Raw genomic sequence first — 17,915 nt, 5'->3', positions numbered from 1 at the left:
GTCACGTTACGTTATGTTACGTTACGTTACGTCAGGTCACGTTACGTCTGGTCACGTCAGAGCTAAGGCTTCTCCTACCGGAAGTGAGGTAAAGCTAAGGAAGATTGAAATAGACAATTGGAGAACTCCTGTTAATGCTTTTCTTGCTTGGTTTTACTGCTTTGTTTTAAGAAATTAAAAGAAGACACAGTGTGGAAAAGCGTGCCTTCTGTCTGTGTCTCTGTCGCCATCTTTGTCTCTATGTCTTGCCTGTCAAGAGGAAATTCAAAATATCTTTAGTTCATTAGAAAAGTTTATAGTTTAACAGGAAAATATAAATACAGATGAAGGTTCTATAGGAAATAATCCAACCAGACTTATTGTGATTTGATAAACTCTCCTGTTTTGCAGTCCTAGTCATGGATTAATTATAATGTGATGTATGCAAGATGGTGGTGGTGGTTTTTAAATCCCCTAGATTTATCTTTGGGAACAAATGCTTTAACTTGGGCCTTTTACTCTGAAGAGCAAAGTGCCATAAATAGTTCAGTGAAGTGGCCACATTCTGACCCTCTCACTCTGGTCACAAATGAGGAGGCTGGTGTGAAGTCCCCAAATTAAGGGTGCTAACGTGTAAGTGGCAATGATGAATGATTTGAAGTGTGGTGGTAGGGAGAAGTCTGGCATAAAAGCCCTTCTCCGAGGGAAATAATGACTCATTAGACCAATTAGAACCCTTTCAGGTCATTGATCTAAGGACATAGGCAGGATAGTCAGAGGCTGGCAGGCTGAGCAGAAAGGTAGCACCCTGTAAGGAAGGCATTTTGTAAAGAAGTCTGCGTGAGGCAGAGCATCTGGTGACCTGGATACTAGGATGCGTCTGCATCTAGCAGGACTCTGAGTTGGGCTGGTTTTCCAGAAGCTACGCTGTTCTAAAGTTTCCTTCATTTTGTTTTTTGCTTGTTTGTTTTTTAATGAGAGGCCTGAATTTTCCTGGAATCCTTGGAAGATAACAGTCTAGATTTCTATATTTTTTATCCCATCTCATGTGTGTTCTTATAGTAAAGCTTTCCACTAAAGGTGGCCTTTGACAGTGTCTTTGCTTCTTGCATCTGAAGAAAGTAACACAAATCTTATATGATTTTGGGCTTGGAGCCAATGAGTGCTCACAGGGACAGGCAGTGTGATTTATTGATCATAAAAGCTTTAATTTAAAATTGCTGGCCAGCAAAAATCCAGACTCTGGGGGATGTTATAGGCCAAATGACCTATTTCTTCAAAAAAAAATAAATTGCAGTATTGTGAAAGAATAAAAGGCACCTATTAAAAAGATGTACCAGCCAATCACAAGATGTGCACAATTTTTGGATTCTGGATTTGAATAAACTGTAACAGATCTTTTGAGACCATTTGAACACTGCACACTTGGCAATGTAAGAGAATTTCTGTACTCTTCTAGTTGTGACAGTGGTGCTGTTTTGTTTGAAAAGGCAGTAGTAATCTTTTAGAGATATGTATGAAGATGTTTACAGATGCAATCAGTGATGCCTGGGATTTAATCAGAAGGCAGGAAAATGGGTGAAAGTATACATAAAGGAAAACTAACCAAAAGTTAGTTCTTATAAGAGCTAGTGATGGGATACTAAGGCTATATTATATAATTTTCCTGACTTATATAGGATTTTGTTTCTAAACATTAAAAAAAAAAAAATACTTGGCTGTCTTAGGCCACAAAGCTCTTTGCTCCTTTGGGCTTGTTTCAGTGGCAGTCTGGCTCCTAACAGAGCCTGGGTGTACGTGGGCTTCTTAAGGTTTCTAAACAAGGGCTTTCCTGCCCCCATTCAGCAGATGCCTTCTTTCTCCTAAAAGCTCCAGTCATTTGTGTTCTCACAAGTTCCCACTGAATTATTCCTCTGGTTGTGGCATGAATTTATTTCTTGGAAATAAAACTGATTATATCATATGCTTTCACTTTACATGTATGGTAATAGTTATGAAACATAAGCAGTTTTGTAAATTAAATTTTTTAAACTCCTACCGTATGTATGGGTTTATAGGAAGTTTAGATATATAATAAAATCAAATCCTTTCTTATCAAAACAAAATTTATTGCAAGGAGCAATCTGTTGCTATTTAGGGTAGGGAAATAGAAGCTATAGTGTTATTAGGTTTTATAAAAATAATGAAAGGATAAATAATTATTGTATGTTATAAAATATAAGTTGTACAAAAATAACTACATTCAGAACACAGCAGATTTCTTTAAATCACTGTGAAATATTAAAATTCATTTACTTGCAAAAACTAATTGAGAATGCCTAAGGTGACATTTTTAGGAGGTAAAGTATATGTAACCCAGCTTCTACTAATCTCTCTTGATTATGTTTTCTATATTGAATAAAGACATATTTTTATAGAAAGGGAATATGTGATTGTTATTCCTTTATAGTAATAGTTTTAGGAGATGTAAATCTTATTCTGATGCTTTCCCCATGTTCAAAATACCTTGTGAACTTATTTTTGTGCTGTGAGTTACCCACTTGAAGGTATGATGTAGCCTTAAAATCCCAAAGTTACCTGTCCTGGGAAAAATAGAAAAAAATCACTTTTCTGCTCAAAAAGTTTTCAACTGGCTTCTCTCTCAGATCTCCTCCAGTTTCCCTTGTACATGATGGCTTAATCAATTCCGTCCCTCTCTCTTTCTCTTTCTGTCTCTCCTTCTCTCTCTCCCTGTCTCTGTCTGTCTCTTTCTCTCTCCTTTCTTCCCTAGCTCTCTTCTTTCAAACATTACCAGTTGACCCACTAAAAATAATTTATGATCTTTGTATTCTTGAAAAAGTCTAAGTACTTCATTGTTGAGTTTGATCTTTCTCACTGAGACCCAGGTTTTTGAAGGCCTGAGGTGACATCCCCAGTATGTTTAAGTAGCGCTCTGGAGCTTTTGGTCGCTGTAGAGGTATCTCCATGAGTACCTTTGCAGTAAGGCCAGAGAAGACTGAAATGGAATCTTTTGGAGACTATGTCTACCAAAAATATTTAGTCTGATTTGTTTCTGAAAAATGAGTGAACTGTATCCTCCTGTAAACAATTTCTTTCCTCTACTCTCAGTGAGATTCACTCACCAAAACCTGTAAAACTTAATTTTACCAAACTGGTAATTCCAGTCACCACTTCCCCTCCTAACATGGTTCTGAATGAATATGGACCTTTATAAGTGGCTGACGCACCACTGTGAATGTTTAAAGTCATGTACCTTGAGAGCCTTCAGAATCTTACCCTTTAGCTCTGAAATCCAATGCTCATCAGCTTTGCTGTGGTTAAGCAGGGAATGCCTTTCCTTCCCCCCCCCCTTCATCTTTCATTTATTTGGGGACAAACACTGTCTTTTGCTGACAAATGCTTAACCCAAACATCTAATAGAGCCGCTGGCAGAGAGCAAAATATCTGTTGAGTAATTGAATGATAAATAAAGTTAAAAAATGTTTCAAGGAATGAAATCTTCCTAAGGTGGTTCCATTAATAACACAATTTCTTATTTAAATGCACACATTATGATATCTTTTAATTAGTCTTGTTGATTTTTATGGTTATATATGATTTTATTATATGATATGTACTGAATTGGTACGGCTTTTAAACTCAATATTATATTTACATTTTAGAGAAATTGTGACTTTTCTTAGCCAGTATATCCCCTTTTACTCTGGCCCATTGTTTTTGATAGGTATTTCACAACAATTTTCTTTGCAAGTCTATTTTACTTTTGATCATAACTCTTTCAGTTTTCTCTGGTTCTGTTTTCCATCTTATTTTCTTTTCCATTATAAACTGGCTCAAACACTTTTGGAACATGATGCTGCTAAATAAATTTGCCAGATTATATGCAGAATTTATTTAAGATAATAATGAGTTCTGAAAAGTGGCAGTGTTGCAGGATCGAGTTCTAGGTTATAATAAATGACTACATAAACTATTAGGGTAAGTTTTTACTGAGCAATGAAAAAGAGTGAATGAACCACTGGTCTAGTTCCCATAAATTAAATTAAATTCCTATCTTTAAGTTTGTTAAAAACTGAAACTCACACCATCTTTTGTTTACATCTTCAGCTACTGCTCTTTGGTTTGTCACTACTGATGAATGAAAGATTAGAGTAACAATACTAATTTGGACACATGTGGTATCTTACTTTTTTGTTGCTGGGACAAAATTCTTGACACCCAAACTTAAAGGAGGAAAGGTTTATTTTACTTCACATTTTGTGGAGGTTTCAGTCCCCAGTTGTCTGGTTTCAAGGCAGGCTGACACGGGAGAGGGGCATGACAGAGGAGAAACTGTCCATGGCACGGTAGGCAAGAGGCTTTAAGCCTGATTTCTCTTTCTTTGTGTTTCTTCCAGGGTACAAGCCTATTTGTTGGTGCCACCACACCTAGGGTGAGACTTCTTGTCACCCACAGCCAGAGTTCTACTATGCCAATCAGTAAACTAGTTTAGTTATCACACACATTATAGATCCAGCCAGCTTTGAAAAGGCCCACCCATCAGCATATGAGGCTTTGAGAGGGCATCTAAATAGAAGCCCATAACACGTGGGAATGATTATTCAGTGTGTCTTAGCACAATGACAAACTCTTAGTTGATGATTTAAAACCTTCTCCTGAGAATAGAGTGAAATCTCAGTTTCACCTGGAACTGGTACTTGGCTTGCTTTTTTGGAGACACTGCTAAGCATTTCTCCTCTTCAAAACGTCAGACTCCTTGATGAGGAAGTCACCTTTCTGCTGTAGTAGGTGATGCTGACAGTTCTCAGCATAGTACTTGGGGCTTGCTTTACAGTTCTTGGCCTCACAGTCACAGTCCTGGAGTGCAATTCATTAGTGCACTGTGACTTTATGCCATCCATGTCCCCGTGTGACGTGTTGGCACATTAAGGAATCCTCACATTAAACTATAATGAAACTGAGTCACGTTGGGATAAGTCACTGGTGCAAGTAGTGGAGAAGCCTTCAGTGTGTGTTTAATGTTAGGTTGAAAAGTAGATTTGCTGCCTTGTAGGAGGAATTGTAAGACCATACAAACTGCAGGAAAAGTCCTACTATGAAATCAAATAATGATTATTTACTGGACTTGAATTGTTCCATAGCTAATCTGTTTTCCAGCTGGAAATTAGTCTGTGCTTTTTGCTTTATTTTCAAGGCCTTTACATTTTATTCCAAAATACATACGAGAATTAGTTTTCATAACTCACTGAGTGTGAAAATAGCACATTCATATGAAAGAAACATGAAAATTAAGTTTTAAAAGACAGCACTTCATTAAACTCATCAAAACTTAGTTGTAAACCATTGACAGCCTTGGCTAGGAAAAGATGGCCTAGGTAAGGTCTCTCTGTGGAGCCTGGGTTGTTTACGCCCTTGCTTCTTCCAGGGATTCAACAGAGACTCTTTCCTTTTTACTACATTAAAAATAATACAAGCAGAAAAAATTTTAGTACCTAGAAAATAAAGTTACTACAATCTAAGGAGTCGTTGAAAGTGAAAAAAATGTTATGTAATATATAAGATTTTTAAACTTTGTTAAATTCCTAAAAAGATGAGCAAATAGAGTTAAAGTGGAAATGGTAGATAAGGTAAATTTCATAAAGGAAGAAAATGTTAAGAGAGCACAGCAGTGAGGATCTCAAACTGATGGAAGTGAAAATATGAATGGGAGACCATGTGTGGCGAAGAAAATGACACAGCTAAAATACAGAAGCAAAAATCACCAAGGTGTGTACAGACAGATATTTTAAAGATCTTAATTTGATAGATCACAAAAAGATTAAAATAAACTTAAAGCAGGGAATTAAATCAGAACAAATGTTCAACTGATATAAAAAGTAAGTCAACTTTAATAAGCTATTGATTCACCTGCTCAATGGTCTACAAATGTTCAAATGTTTTTAAATATTTATAAGTTTAGAAAAAATTCCATTGTTATTTTTGTGATTGTAGAGACACAAACATACACTATTAACAGAGAACAAATACTTTTGGGAATAATACTTCTGTTTCCAGATATTTCTCTTTTCATGTGAGCAGACTGCACGTTTCTCAGAGAATAAAGAAAAGAGTAGAAAGATGAGGAGAGAAGCTTCTGTCTCTAGTGTCATCATTCATGGAAAATGTCCTTCAGAGAGAGCAGAAGGCCAGCACTCCTGCGTGCTTCAGAGAAGCCTTGGTCAGAAGGACAAGGGATGCTGAGTGTGATACTGCAGGTCCTGATGGATAACTAAAATACATGGAGCTTTTCCTCTTCTGCCTCCTCCTGTAAAGGGATAAATTTTATTAGAGCAGTTCTCCTGCCGAAAGTCAACCAGCAGCAAAGAGATAGATCACAGGACTCACTCACCTGTTCCAATACACAAAAAGCTGCAGGTGGAGGGGCCAAACCGGAGAGAGGGGCAATCATGCCTAACCTGCTTCTCTTCTCTCTCCCTTGGGGAATTGCCAGTTTTTAAAACACAGTGGAAGCAAGAGACAGAAATCCAAGCAAAATGAGTCCAGCAAGAGTCTGAAAAGTGAGTTCAGTCGTTTGTAGTCTCGTGGAGCCAGGCAGTACAAATTGGACTTCAGGGCTGTGAAAGAGAGGTATATTCATGAAATAGAATACAATAATTAAAAGACAATTCCTACCACTGCTACATTCAATAACAACAGTAATCTCACATGTGCTGATCAAAAGCATGGGGCAGAAAACTTCTAAATAAATTATTCCATTTCATGGAAGTGACAAGTTGGTAGAATGAATGTGGCAGTTTGGAAGAGCTGGTAGTAACTGAGAGAGACAGAGGGTGGCAGGAGAAGGTGATATTCTATTTCTTGATCTCGGTTATGGATACATGTACCTGCCGCTGTGGGCATTCGGTGAGATGTACTTCCCTAAACCGTGCCGCTCCTTGCAAGCATGTTTGACCTGTGAGGCAAGTTGGTAAAAAGGAATGAGGAAAATAAAGCCAGGACCTGGCCAGCATCCTCTTCTGCTAAAATGGTGGCTACTCTTCAGTTTCTCCTCTTTTTATTCTTAGTCTAAAGAGATACTTCCCTTCTACTCATGAAGACAAGCTGGACATATTTATGATAACGGATTCTCTATTTTTGAGTGTTGGCAAAGATTTCAGTGGTGGAAACCATTCATAGCCCCATCAGAGCTGGACTCTTTTTGAGAATGACCTGTAGTTCATGCGACTCTGACTCTTCCTACACATGTGATCTTGGCATCACTGTCACATTCTCTAAGCCCCAATTTCCTCAACTGTAAAATTAGAATAATACTTTCAGGATTATTAAGCAATTGGCTCTATCTCAAAGTCACAACACTCTCATTCTAATATGGCAAACTCATTAAGTGATAATTGCTATTATGACTGTCATTGTTATTGCCAGAGTACTGTCTGGGAATATCAAAAGAGGGAAACTGAGCCAGCTTGAAACAAGCACATCCAGCTATAGCTTCCCGGTGTCATCCTCCTCTCCCTGCTCAGCTGCGCACCTGGACCTCTGTTCCTGCAGACCCTACTGAAACCATAGGCATTGTTTGGAACCAAGATGGTGTCTGAACAAGCTGTATCTACACAATGAGTCTCTAAAACCACTTTTCTCCATAGGAATATTATCAGACATGCCCTTAATTTGTAAAATCTAATACTTCTTTAGAGAAAGTCAGTGATGAGTTGAAAAGGTTTCATGAATGGCCCTGAACTCCTAATCACTGTGAATAACAACATTATTTTCTGACATATGAACATCTACAATTCCAAGTTGCCTAAAAATGGAAATTTGACCCATACTTACTTTAGGATGTGAAGCTTTTTGTATCACCATATTAAGATTCTTTAATTTCACATATGCTCTAAATGGTAAGGGCACCCTCATGAAATGAAAACCCAGTGATAACTACATGTTCATTTCAGCTCCTGTACTCCAAGTTTACAAACACAAGTTATCAATAAAAATGGTTCATGAAAAACTATTTCCAAAATCTGCATTCCTATAGTTCCAATAATACTCTATTGCAGAAATAAAAGAAAGAACAAGGCTTAGCTGAAAGAAGCTAATCTTAAGAGTAAATCTAAAGCAAGTAGCAGCCATGCATGTTATTTGGAATGTTGACTACCTGTAAATTTAGTTACTCAAAATGCATTTAAATGTACTTGTTCATCATTTCTATTGTTACACTGGAAGGTTAGTTATACTCAATAGTTAAATGTTGCCCTGTGTGGTTCCTAATGATTCTAATTAATACCATCATTCCATTATTCAGAGGTGTAAGTTTCATTGGTGTCAAGTGAATTCCTCCCAGGTCCAGTGGAGGCCTTCTGCTCAGGAACCCCCAGAGCCCATGCCTGTACCCTCTTGTGGACCAGAATTCGGGGACCAAAGTCCCAGAGTGCTCACCTTCCTTCCAGCTCAGATTTCCATGTCCGGACTAGGACTGGGCTGGCGGTGACAGTAACTCCCTTTGCTGTGAGTTTAAGGTGAACTCACATCAGCCGTGTCCTCGTGCTATTTTTAAGAAAGGAGGAAGTGGTGTTTGTTTGTTGTTATTCTCATACTGAATGATTTTATTCTTGGCAGGCAAAGTAAAAGAAGGGGAATAAAATCGCACTTCGGGGTGAAGAAAGCAGTTTTTTAGATAGCCTGTAACTGTGTTTAAACCAATGTGTTTGTGGTAAGCAATATAAATTAAAGCAGGATTAAAATATTCCAGCTATCACAGCAAAGGCTACCCAGAGAAATTCTGTGCGCCCACCTTTTCCTCCCTATGCTCTCTGAGGCCACCGACTTCTTGTACCCAAAGAGTCTCCCCTTCAAAGAAAAATAAGTAGAAATAAAGACAGCAAGCCAGCGTGTGGAGGAGAAAGAGTGATAACGTCCCGGGCACGGAAACTGCAGTCTAACTAGGGCCCCCACCTTCATTACTCCTTCCGAATAAATCTCCAGGTCCTCTCGAGCTGGCAAATAAAAAAATCAAGCCACAAGATATATGTGCACGCTCCTCCCGATGAGCGCTGCCATCCATCTGCAGGGTGGCCGCGTCAGGGCGGAGACGGGCGAGGGCAGAGCTGCAGACTGGAGAAGCCCACAGCACGTGGGTCTCCTTCAGTCACTCTCCCCTCGGTCGCTCCATGGCAAAGTCGCTGATGGCTGTGGGAAGATAACTGATCATGCAGCGAACCTTCCAGGGCAACCCTGTGGTGTCAAATTCACGGCATAAATGTGTTTGATAGTTTCCTTTTGGCAGCGCCAGAGTGTATCCATATTCTTGCACTGGAATTCCACATTCAGAGATTTTAAAATGTGATGTTCAATTGCAAATGCACTTTAAAGAACTGTTTAAACAAAAACAACAAAAATATGTGATAAGGTTTCAGTGGAAGTGCTAAAATATATATATATATATTTTTCTCAAATGTTGGAGTATTTTTGTATGTTTGCTTCTATTAAAAGACCTCTTTATAAAAGGTAATGTTTTCCATTGCTGGAAATTGATGGCAGGTGGTAAGATCCCTAAGAAATTGGTATCCCAAGCCTCTACAACTTCTGGAATCTTCTCTAGCCTATCCAGTGCCCCGGCTTTGCCCTTCTAAGCCTTGGGAAACACTCTACTTCTCAATGAAGGATGTTCTCTCTTGGTCTTTTTCTAATTGTTTAAAAGTTGTTCATTATATGGAGTATGTGTTTCACTTGTTGTTACTAATTTTGAGCTGTAGAAGAATCCAATTCCCCTGTTGCTAGGACTGTCATTCAGGCATTTGGAAGAGATATCTGAGATGTCTCTGTGATAAACACCCTTGGACTCCTCAGCTCTGTTCTTTGGTTCCTACTGCCACCTCTTAGCGACAGACCTTGCTGATCCCCACCCTTTTCCCAATGACAAGGCTCAGACTCCTCCACCTGTCTCCCAGGCAGCCTCTCCACCACGGGTACAATGGAAGCTGAAAGCCACTTTCATCCGTGCTGCTCTGGTTCAATCGTGATGATGGAGAGGAAGGAAGCATGAAAGCTCTTTAGCAGTTCGGACATGCTCAGTTTTGGGTCCTGGTCCAAGATTGATGTCAGTGTTTCCTCTTCTCCAAATTAAGCTAAGGAATTATATAGGATGTCAATGGTGTCCTTGATAATACAGCTTCCATTAAAAATAACTTCCTGAGCTAATCCCAGGACCAAAATACTCATATTTGGCAAAATCCTCAGAGCTATATTATTATTTTAAAAAAGTAATAAAAATCAATGACTGAGTGATACCTTCAAGCATTATGTCAGAATTTGGCTTTTTATTTTAAGAAGTGATTGATTAGCTCTCATTCTTAGATTCAACCTCTTATATATCGTGGCTCATATCAAATACCTAGGCTGTAGAATACTCCCGTTTGATGGCTCTGTGTCCCTTCAAGGGACACAAGCTGGTTTTACTTAAGTGTGCTGTCTTTATAAAACACTTCCAGAAGCGAATACTGCTTAGGAGTTTAACCTGCCTTCACACTCTTTGTCCTCGTCTGCCAAGGCAGCTGGGGAATGTTCTGTCTTTGTTGTATGAGATCATGGATGTCTGCTGCCAATGCCGGAGAGGCCACCAGGGCACGCATTTCTCCAACTGTCAGCACCAGAAACCACTGAAATGTACAGGCTCCTTCTCTGGGTGAAGTATTTTGTGAAAAACTTAAGGATACAGACATAATGATTTAAACCAGGTAACATTCATTTAGATTAATCTTTTAATTGTCCAATTGCTTTCAAACAATAGCAGGGCATTTAATCTCTCCCCACTTGGCATATATTCTGCATATGCCAGTGATGCAGACCGACTAATCACCAAATATCTCCTCTTAAGGCTGAAGTTAGGCAAATAGCAGTCTGTTTATTTAGGAGTCCTGAATGAGGGCCCAAATGATTTTTCTTACTAAAGACAGGGAAACTACTACTTTAGGCAATCTTTTGGTGTCCAAACTGCTTTAAAAATCAACTCCTAGGAGATGATTGGGTAGACAAAGTAGAATGTTGGGGGCAGAATGAGTGAGGCCCTGGTGAGTAGTCCTGTGGAATCGGAGAATGTTGGTACCATGTACCTGAGGGTGGGGCCTGGCTCTAGAGGGACCGTGATTCTGTCTGAGGTGTATTTACTGAGAAGTGACCATTTTGCAATGACAAGAAAAAGCACTGAAACGACACCCAGGATTTGGAGGCAGGATTATTTGCATGGATAGACATGCAAAATATCAGGCTCTGATCTCTGGTGATCTAGGGTTTATGTGGGATAAGCAAGCAGAAAGTACAGAGGCAAGACAGCTTGTCAGCTGGGGACTGGTGTATACAGTGTGCATCCCAGTGACCAGCAATGTATCACAGTGACCAACTGTTTCAAACAGACAAAAGCAACCAGAACTCGAACAAGAATTATTGGCTGGGCCACTGAGAAACTGAAGAATACTCACTGGCTGTGGCAAGTGGGGCATTTTCTGTTACAGTGTAGTAGGTACCTGAAAATGGCATTCAGAATGCAAACTTATGAAGGTGCAGGTTTGTGAAAAGTCAGAGTTAGAAATATAAATCTCTGTATCTACTTGTGCATCATACCATTGCCACTGCCACGGAATCAAAGACAAGGAGAGAATAAGCAAAGTGGCTGAAGGTGATTAGACAGCCTGGTGACTGAGCATGAAAGAGGAGAGTGCACAGGAGAAAGGAAGGAAACAATAGTTTAAATATTTATCCACCACCCGAAAGGCCTAAGGAAGACAGAATGGATCAAGAGATGGAGGGAGAGGGGAGCATGTGGAGGGAAGAGAAGGAGATAAAAAATTATGAGGCTGTGTTATGTGCAGTACCAGTGTTCCAAAGTGAATAACTATCATGTACCTCAAACGTGCATTAAAGATAAGACAGAGTTAAGGAGCCCATGGGTATCCAGCTTCGCTGCTGCCTGGGAGGACAGAGAGAAAGGAGCTGCCTCTCCTTCTCACCCATTCACCCAATGGCCCTGGTTTCAGCCAGCCACTGAGTCAGTCTGTGTGATTTATAGCATGCAGTTCTGTGTGATCACAGCTCAGCCAGGACACCGTCACCAGGACATGAACTTCGGATTTTTGCTCAGTAAGTGTGATGAGTTGCTTCATCCTCTACCCTGCAATGTGCAGCTAAGGTTGAGGATGGCATAGGCTGCAGAATGCATGTTTCTGTGTAAGGCTGACCTTCCTGTACACAGGTTAAAACTGATCTCTGTAGGATCATTGGTATAGCACCATGGCCACTGAGTAAACTATTTTAGACATTTGCTTTAGGTTGCGTTATATATTGCCTGATTGACTCAGTGCTGATGGATAAAGTCAGTATGATTTTATTCAGAGAAACTGATGTTGAGCCTCTCAGTGCAGAATTCCTTTTAATAATTTCAACCATGAGAGAGGACAGGGAAAGGAAACGTGGAGGCAGTTTCTTCCATGTGACTCACTGACTAATGGAAGCCTCTTGCTCAGCGTTATGACGTTGATCCCATCTTGTGACAGCTCTACTCATGAATGAAAGAAGAGTAGTGCTTTGCCGTCCTCTTCACGATCTTGTCCCTTCCGTCCTGTGATGGGCTTCCTGCTCATCATGCAGAGATTAAGGAATTCACAGGCGCAGATGGTAGTCTTTCACCACCAACCTGTCTCTCCCATCCTGCAGTTGACAAGACCAGATGGATGAACAACCTGAAATTAAACTTCTCACCAAATTCTTCTAAGTAAGCAGACATTTTATTAATGTGGGCTTCAGAAGATGGAACAATACATGCAGATGATTGATTAGGAAATCTAATTAGAGGCAGCAATGTGGAAGACCGAAGCGGCAGGTCCCCTCTGAAAATAAGCGACATATTTATATTCAATACTTGCAGTTAGAAAATTGAAACGAGAATATATTTTAGACTGGATGGTCAAATCAACATAGCCTGCTCCTGACTTGGATTTATCCTCAGACTTCTAAAACTACACGTAAATTATAATTTTAAAAGACATATGACACACTAGGTCTCCCAAATATGAGCAAATCCAGGAGCATTTTTTACTTCACGAGGGAATCATGGGGTCCTCCTGACCTCCTTTAGATCTTGTTGGTAGAAGATGACCTGGTTAGCTTCCTTGAATGCAGAACAATCATGTCTGCATTAGTTAAACCGAGCTTCTGTCTCTGTGTACTGATATGTACAAACTGGCTAGCTATTTACTTCTTGTTTCAATGGACTGTAAGCAATGCAAATAAGGCTAGCAGAGGTACTGATGAACAGTGCTTGGAGCCAGCTGACAGCTTCCTGTTTCCCTGTACCACAGTCCCTATAAATGGTTGAGCACAGCAGGATGGCAGAGCCACATAGTTCCAAAAATGTCAGCTGGGTTCCAGCCTCAAGGTAAAAGGCTGTGACTTCCCAGGACACAAAATGTGCACATCAGAAACTGAAGCAACGGCCTCCTACATCATTCAAATGCTCCCTCAATTGAGTTACGCAGATTGGTCTTTCTGCATATCCTTCTTCCTGCATATTTCAAAGGTACCTTCTCTCCACCTGGCCAGCTCAGCTCACTACTCAGCTCATTACTCATAATTCCCATCATTTTCACTCATCCTCAAACCTCTGCCCTCTTCACAAGTTAATAAATCCTGGACAAGTTTCTGATGGTGGCCTTTGTTCTGTGAATCCTCACCTGGACCAGTCTCAGGAGTCCTTGGCTTCACATAACTATAAATATGTCTCAGTGTCTTTATTCTCACCATGGGATGCACTGGAGGTGAGAGGTTAAAATTAACTGACCAGGGTTCCAATAACATTTCAATGGGATTATAATTACAAACTTTCCAGATAGTGAGAAGGACAAAAAAAAGATTACATTTGAATTACAATATTATAAGGAATTACAATTGGGATTACAATACTTGTTATTCAAAATTCACATTAGTGATGTTTTTGGCATGCCAAATTTCCTTTAAAAAGCAGATTTAATGATGTTCTTAGAGTCAGAACCTGAGGAATTTGCAAAGATGCTCCCTACAAGAACCAGGAGGAAATACATCCTCCCTGGGTCAAACTGCAAGCAGCACACAGCACTCAGCCATTCAGGTCGCAGTGTAAATATGTTGTCAGGAAGACCTGCCTTGACCACCAAGGCTGACATCCCTACCTTCATTTTCCTCACTGTTCTTGATCATACGGTGCTCCTTTGTTTACTGAACGGTCCTTTCCCCCATCTCTGCCACTTTAGTAACTTACCTTGTCTCTGGGACAAACTACACACCCAACACCAGTACAGGACAGATTTATTTTGGCTCATGTTTTAGAACTTTCAGTCCTTCCATGGTGAAAGAGACCTGCTAGTGTCATGACGGCTAGGAAGCAGAGAGAGGAGAGAGGAGCAGGAGAGGAAGACATACACTCCCAGGCCACATTCCCACGAAGCCTCCTCTTCCCACCAAACCCTGCCTGCCAACAGCATATTCATCTCTAAACTCATCCACTCATGAGGACAAGAGCCCCCATGATTCAATCACCTCCCCAAATCACCACCTATGATGACATGAGAGTTTAGGACAACTAGACAAACCGTAACAGCCCCAGAAGGAGACACATGATAGTTACTGATGTTAGATGAATCAATAAAAGAATGAGTGGATGAATGCAGAGAAGGTGAGTGGTTTCCAGGCCAGCAGGTTTTCCCTGTCATTGAGATTTGCCATATCAAAATATTGAAGGCAGGCCAATGAACAAGTAGTGTTATGGCTGATACACTGTGTCAGCTTGAGAAGTCTAGAAGTTTTACTCACTCAGCAGTTCTCTATCCTAGGGTGTAGAGAACATACCCTTACTGCTCAGGATGATGATCATTATATCAACTTGAGAAGTTCAGAAGTTTAGTTAAGTGATCCAGCAGCGGGCCAGGGTCCTCACTCTGTAAACATCCTGAGCCTATGCAAGAGGAGGGCACCGAGATGGTGTGAGTGCTACACCCTCCCGGGGTAGGGGTGGAGTAGCCTGCATATAATATGAGGAAAAGAGACTTGTTCTCCTCCTTTTTGCTCTTGCTGCTTTTGTAGTCTTTTGCCACCTTGAAAAGTTGCCCCTGTGCCATGCCTCCCTGCCTTGGAGCCAGTTGACTGCCACTGAAACCTCCATAAACCGTGAGCTAAATAAACCTTTCTTTCCTTAACTTCGGGTGTTGAGTATTTTATCTCAGTAATGAGAAAAAACAACCAAGACAAATATCTCAGATAGAACTTTGGAGACACAGAGACAAAAGCAAATGGCACAGTCCAAAAGAGAGGGCAGATGATTATCATCATCGTACTTTAGGACATTTATTGTGAGTGGCAGCTGCCAGGCAGGTTCTGCTTTCGCCTTGGATGTTTCTCTGTCTTCCCTCCCTGCAGTTCTCCCTTCCTGCTTCCTATCTTCTCTCCTTATGAGAAATACAAAAATACACAGACGCTGGAGCGCAATTTCCTGGATTCAGTCCTGACTTCGCCACATACAAGGTGATCTTCAGCAAATTACTTCATCTCTCTCTGCCTCACTTTTAAAAGTACAAAATAATAATAGTGTCTAGGTAGCTTTGAATACCTGATGAAGAAATACATGTAAATCACTCACGGTAGTGCCTAGCTGTTCTAGTGTTCAGGACGGGTCCAAGAAATGCTCTTATTACTCATCTTCTATTGATTTTTCACATCTGACATGTGGAACTCAAAATTTAATATAATTAACATACCATTTTAAAGGCCTAGTAACTTTTGCTCTAATGAATTTATAATCTTGCGATTCCTGTTAATTTATTTGGTACCTGTTTTTGTTGTCTTCAGTTTCATTTGAAGCTGTTTTACAGCTTCAGTTCACCTCTAGTTCTACTGATTCAGCATTTGTTGGTCCACCCCAACCTACTACATTCCTGCTCCAATTTGTCTTTATCAGATAGATATCTGTTCAAGTGTCAATCTCCATGTGCGTCTTGTTTGAACCTCAGTTCAGGTGGAAGTTCATGCAATTCCTCCAAAAGGTTTGCTTCCCCCAGCTCTTTTCCAGCTGGGATGTGGATACAGAAAGCAGCCCCACATGCTCCCCAAGGCTGAATGACCCTAGCAGTGAGGAGAGGTGTATACCCCTGCTGTGATAAGGTCAGCTTGTGTGGCCCTGGTGGGAGGGCATCCAGGTGGGCCTCAGCCATCTGGTGAGGGGTGCAAGTGGTCCCTGGGAACTAAGAGCCACTGACAGCCAGCAGAATAAGGAGGTCCCATCCTATCATTGCAGTGAATGAGCCTGCCAGCCCGACAATGAACCGGAAGCAGTTTATTCCCCCAAGGACTGCAGGATAAAACTCACCCCAGCTTCTGCCTTAGTGATGACCTTGTGATTTCCATCAGCAGAGAACTAGACGCATCACACCAGCCTTCTAACCAGAACTGTGGAGTAATAAGAGTTTGTTTTTAAATTTTAAGATGAGAAAAGAATAAAAACGATGACAAAATTTCAAAACAACATAATAGGAAATTAACAATGGTTAATATATTTCATTTTGTTATCTTCAAAGTAGTTGCTCAGATTATAAGATACAGGCATGAAAATGATCAAACAATGAAAGCACAAACCATTTTTTGATGAACTAACAGCAATTAGTAGTATAAATATCTATCATATCTATCTATAAATAAATATATATGTATATAATCTTTTGAGGGTTTGGTTTTAGAGCCACAAATTTGTAGTAATTTGTTATACAGGAATATGAAACTAACACATGCTTCCCTGGCAGAATACTGACAGAAATCTGTGTTAATTATTACAGATGATGGCAAGTTGGCATTACGTACTGATGATATCAGCCTAAAGTAATATATGTCCAGACTGTGGATGGGGGGATGTCAGCTCTAATCCCAGGCTCCCTAAGACAATTTATAGGCGCCCCATCCATTTACATTTATTGACCTGGTAATATACTTATATGTCAACATATTTCTGGGTTTTTAAACATAGATACACCTGTGTATATATACACACAAACAATGCATAATAAGTCCACACATTATATGCATAATGCTTCATAATTTTTTCAGCAACATGATTATAACCATAGGAAAAGAATATACTATTTAGAAGAATAAATTTTAGAGCATGTCTAAAAATCAGCATTAAGTTTTCTCCATTAAGAGAAACTCAAAGAGGGTAGGAGAATGGGGGAAAAAGAATCAAATATATCATGTACAGGTACAAATTCCTTATGATAAATGTGATCTGTATGTACACCTAAAATGTACCAATACACTTAATTTAATTAAAAAAAGAAAGTCACCAAAAGTGTAGTTAATGAAAAATTGATCAAATAAGTTTATTTACATATTAGATCATAAAAGTCTCCAAGGCACAAGATCCTGTTGTGACCTCCCTGACCAGAAGTTCACTTTCTCCAACTTTTATTTCTAAAGTCAAAGAAATCTGAAGATCTGTCAAGTGTCTAATATTTCGGTTATGATTGGACTTGGAGATGTTGAGTTTAGACACGTGCATTTCACCCAAAGTTGCTCAGACAACCCCAGAATGGTACTGTCCCCATTGGCAGAAGGTATAAGAGGGCAGTAAGGACTCCTTCAGAGTCACTCAGTGAATGAGAATGATGGAAGAATGGAAGGAAAGGGAAATGAGATCACTTGCCCAAATCGTTACAAGCCCTCTGCTGTAATGCTCTCCGGAAGCCTAGTACAGTGAGGTCATTTTGGCTTTGGTTTACTGCAAGCTGTGGATTCCAATGAGCTTTCTGGATAGAGCTCTGATCCAATAAATTTCAATGTTACCAATCGTAGCTTTTTTAAAGTAGATGTTGAGACACAGTCCAATGATATTTCAAAAAATGGTGCTTTGATATACTGTAGCCTTTGAATGA

The 17,915-nt window shown here is 40.0% G+C and overlaps 1 protein-coding gene across 2 annotated transcripts in view; it reads left to right on the top strand.

The window, feature by feature from the left end:
- The window catches only part of Spata17 (spermatogenesis associated 17), a 201,362-nt gene that overhangs the window by 168,565 nt on the left and 14,882 nt on the right, over window positions 1-17,915 (top strand). The window lies entirely within an intron of this gene.

This window comes from Cavia porcellus, unplaced genomic scaffold, assembly GCF_034190915.1.
Source record: "Cavia porcellus strain 051 isolate PalLab524CR breed Dunkin Hartley unplaced genomic scaffold, mCavPor4.1 scaffold_26, whole genome shotgun sequence".
Classification (NCBI taxonomy): domain Eukaryota; kingdom Metazoa; phylum Chordata; class Mammalia; order Rodentia; family Caviidae; genus Cavia; species Cavia porcellus.
This window is presented reverse-complemented; position numbering and strand designations above follow the sequence as displayed.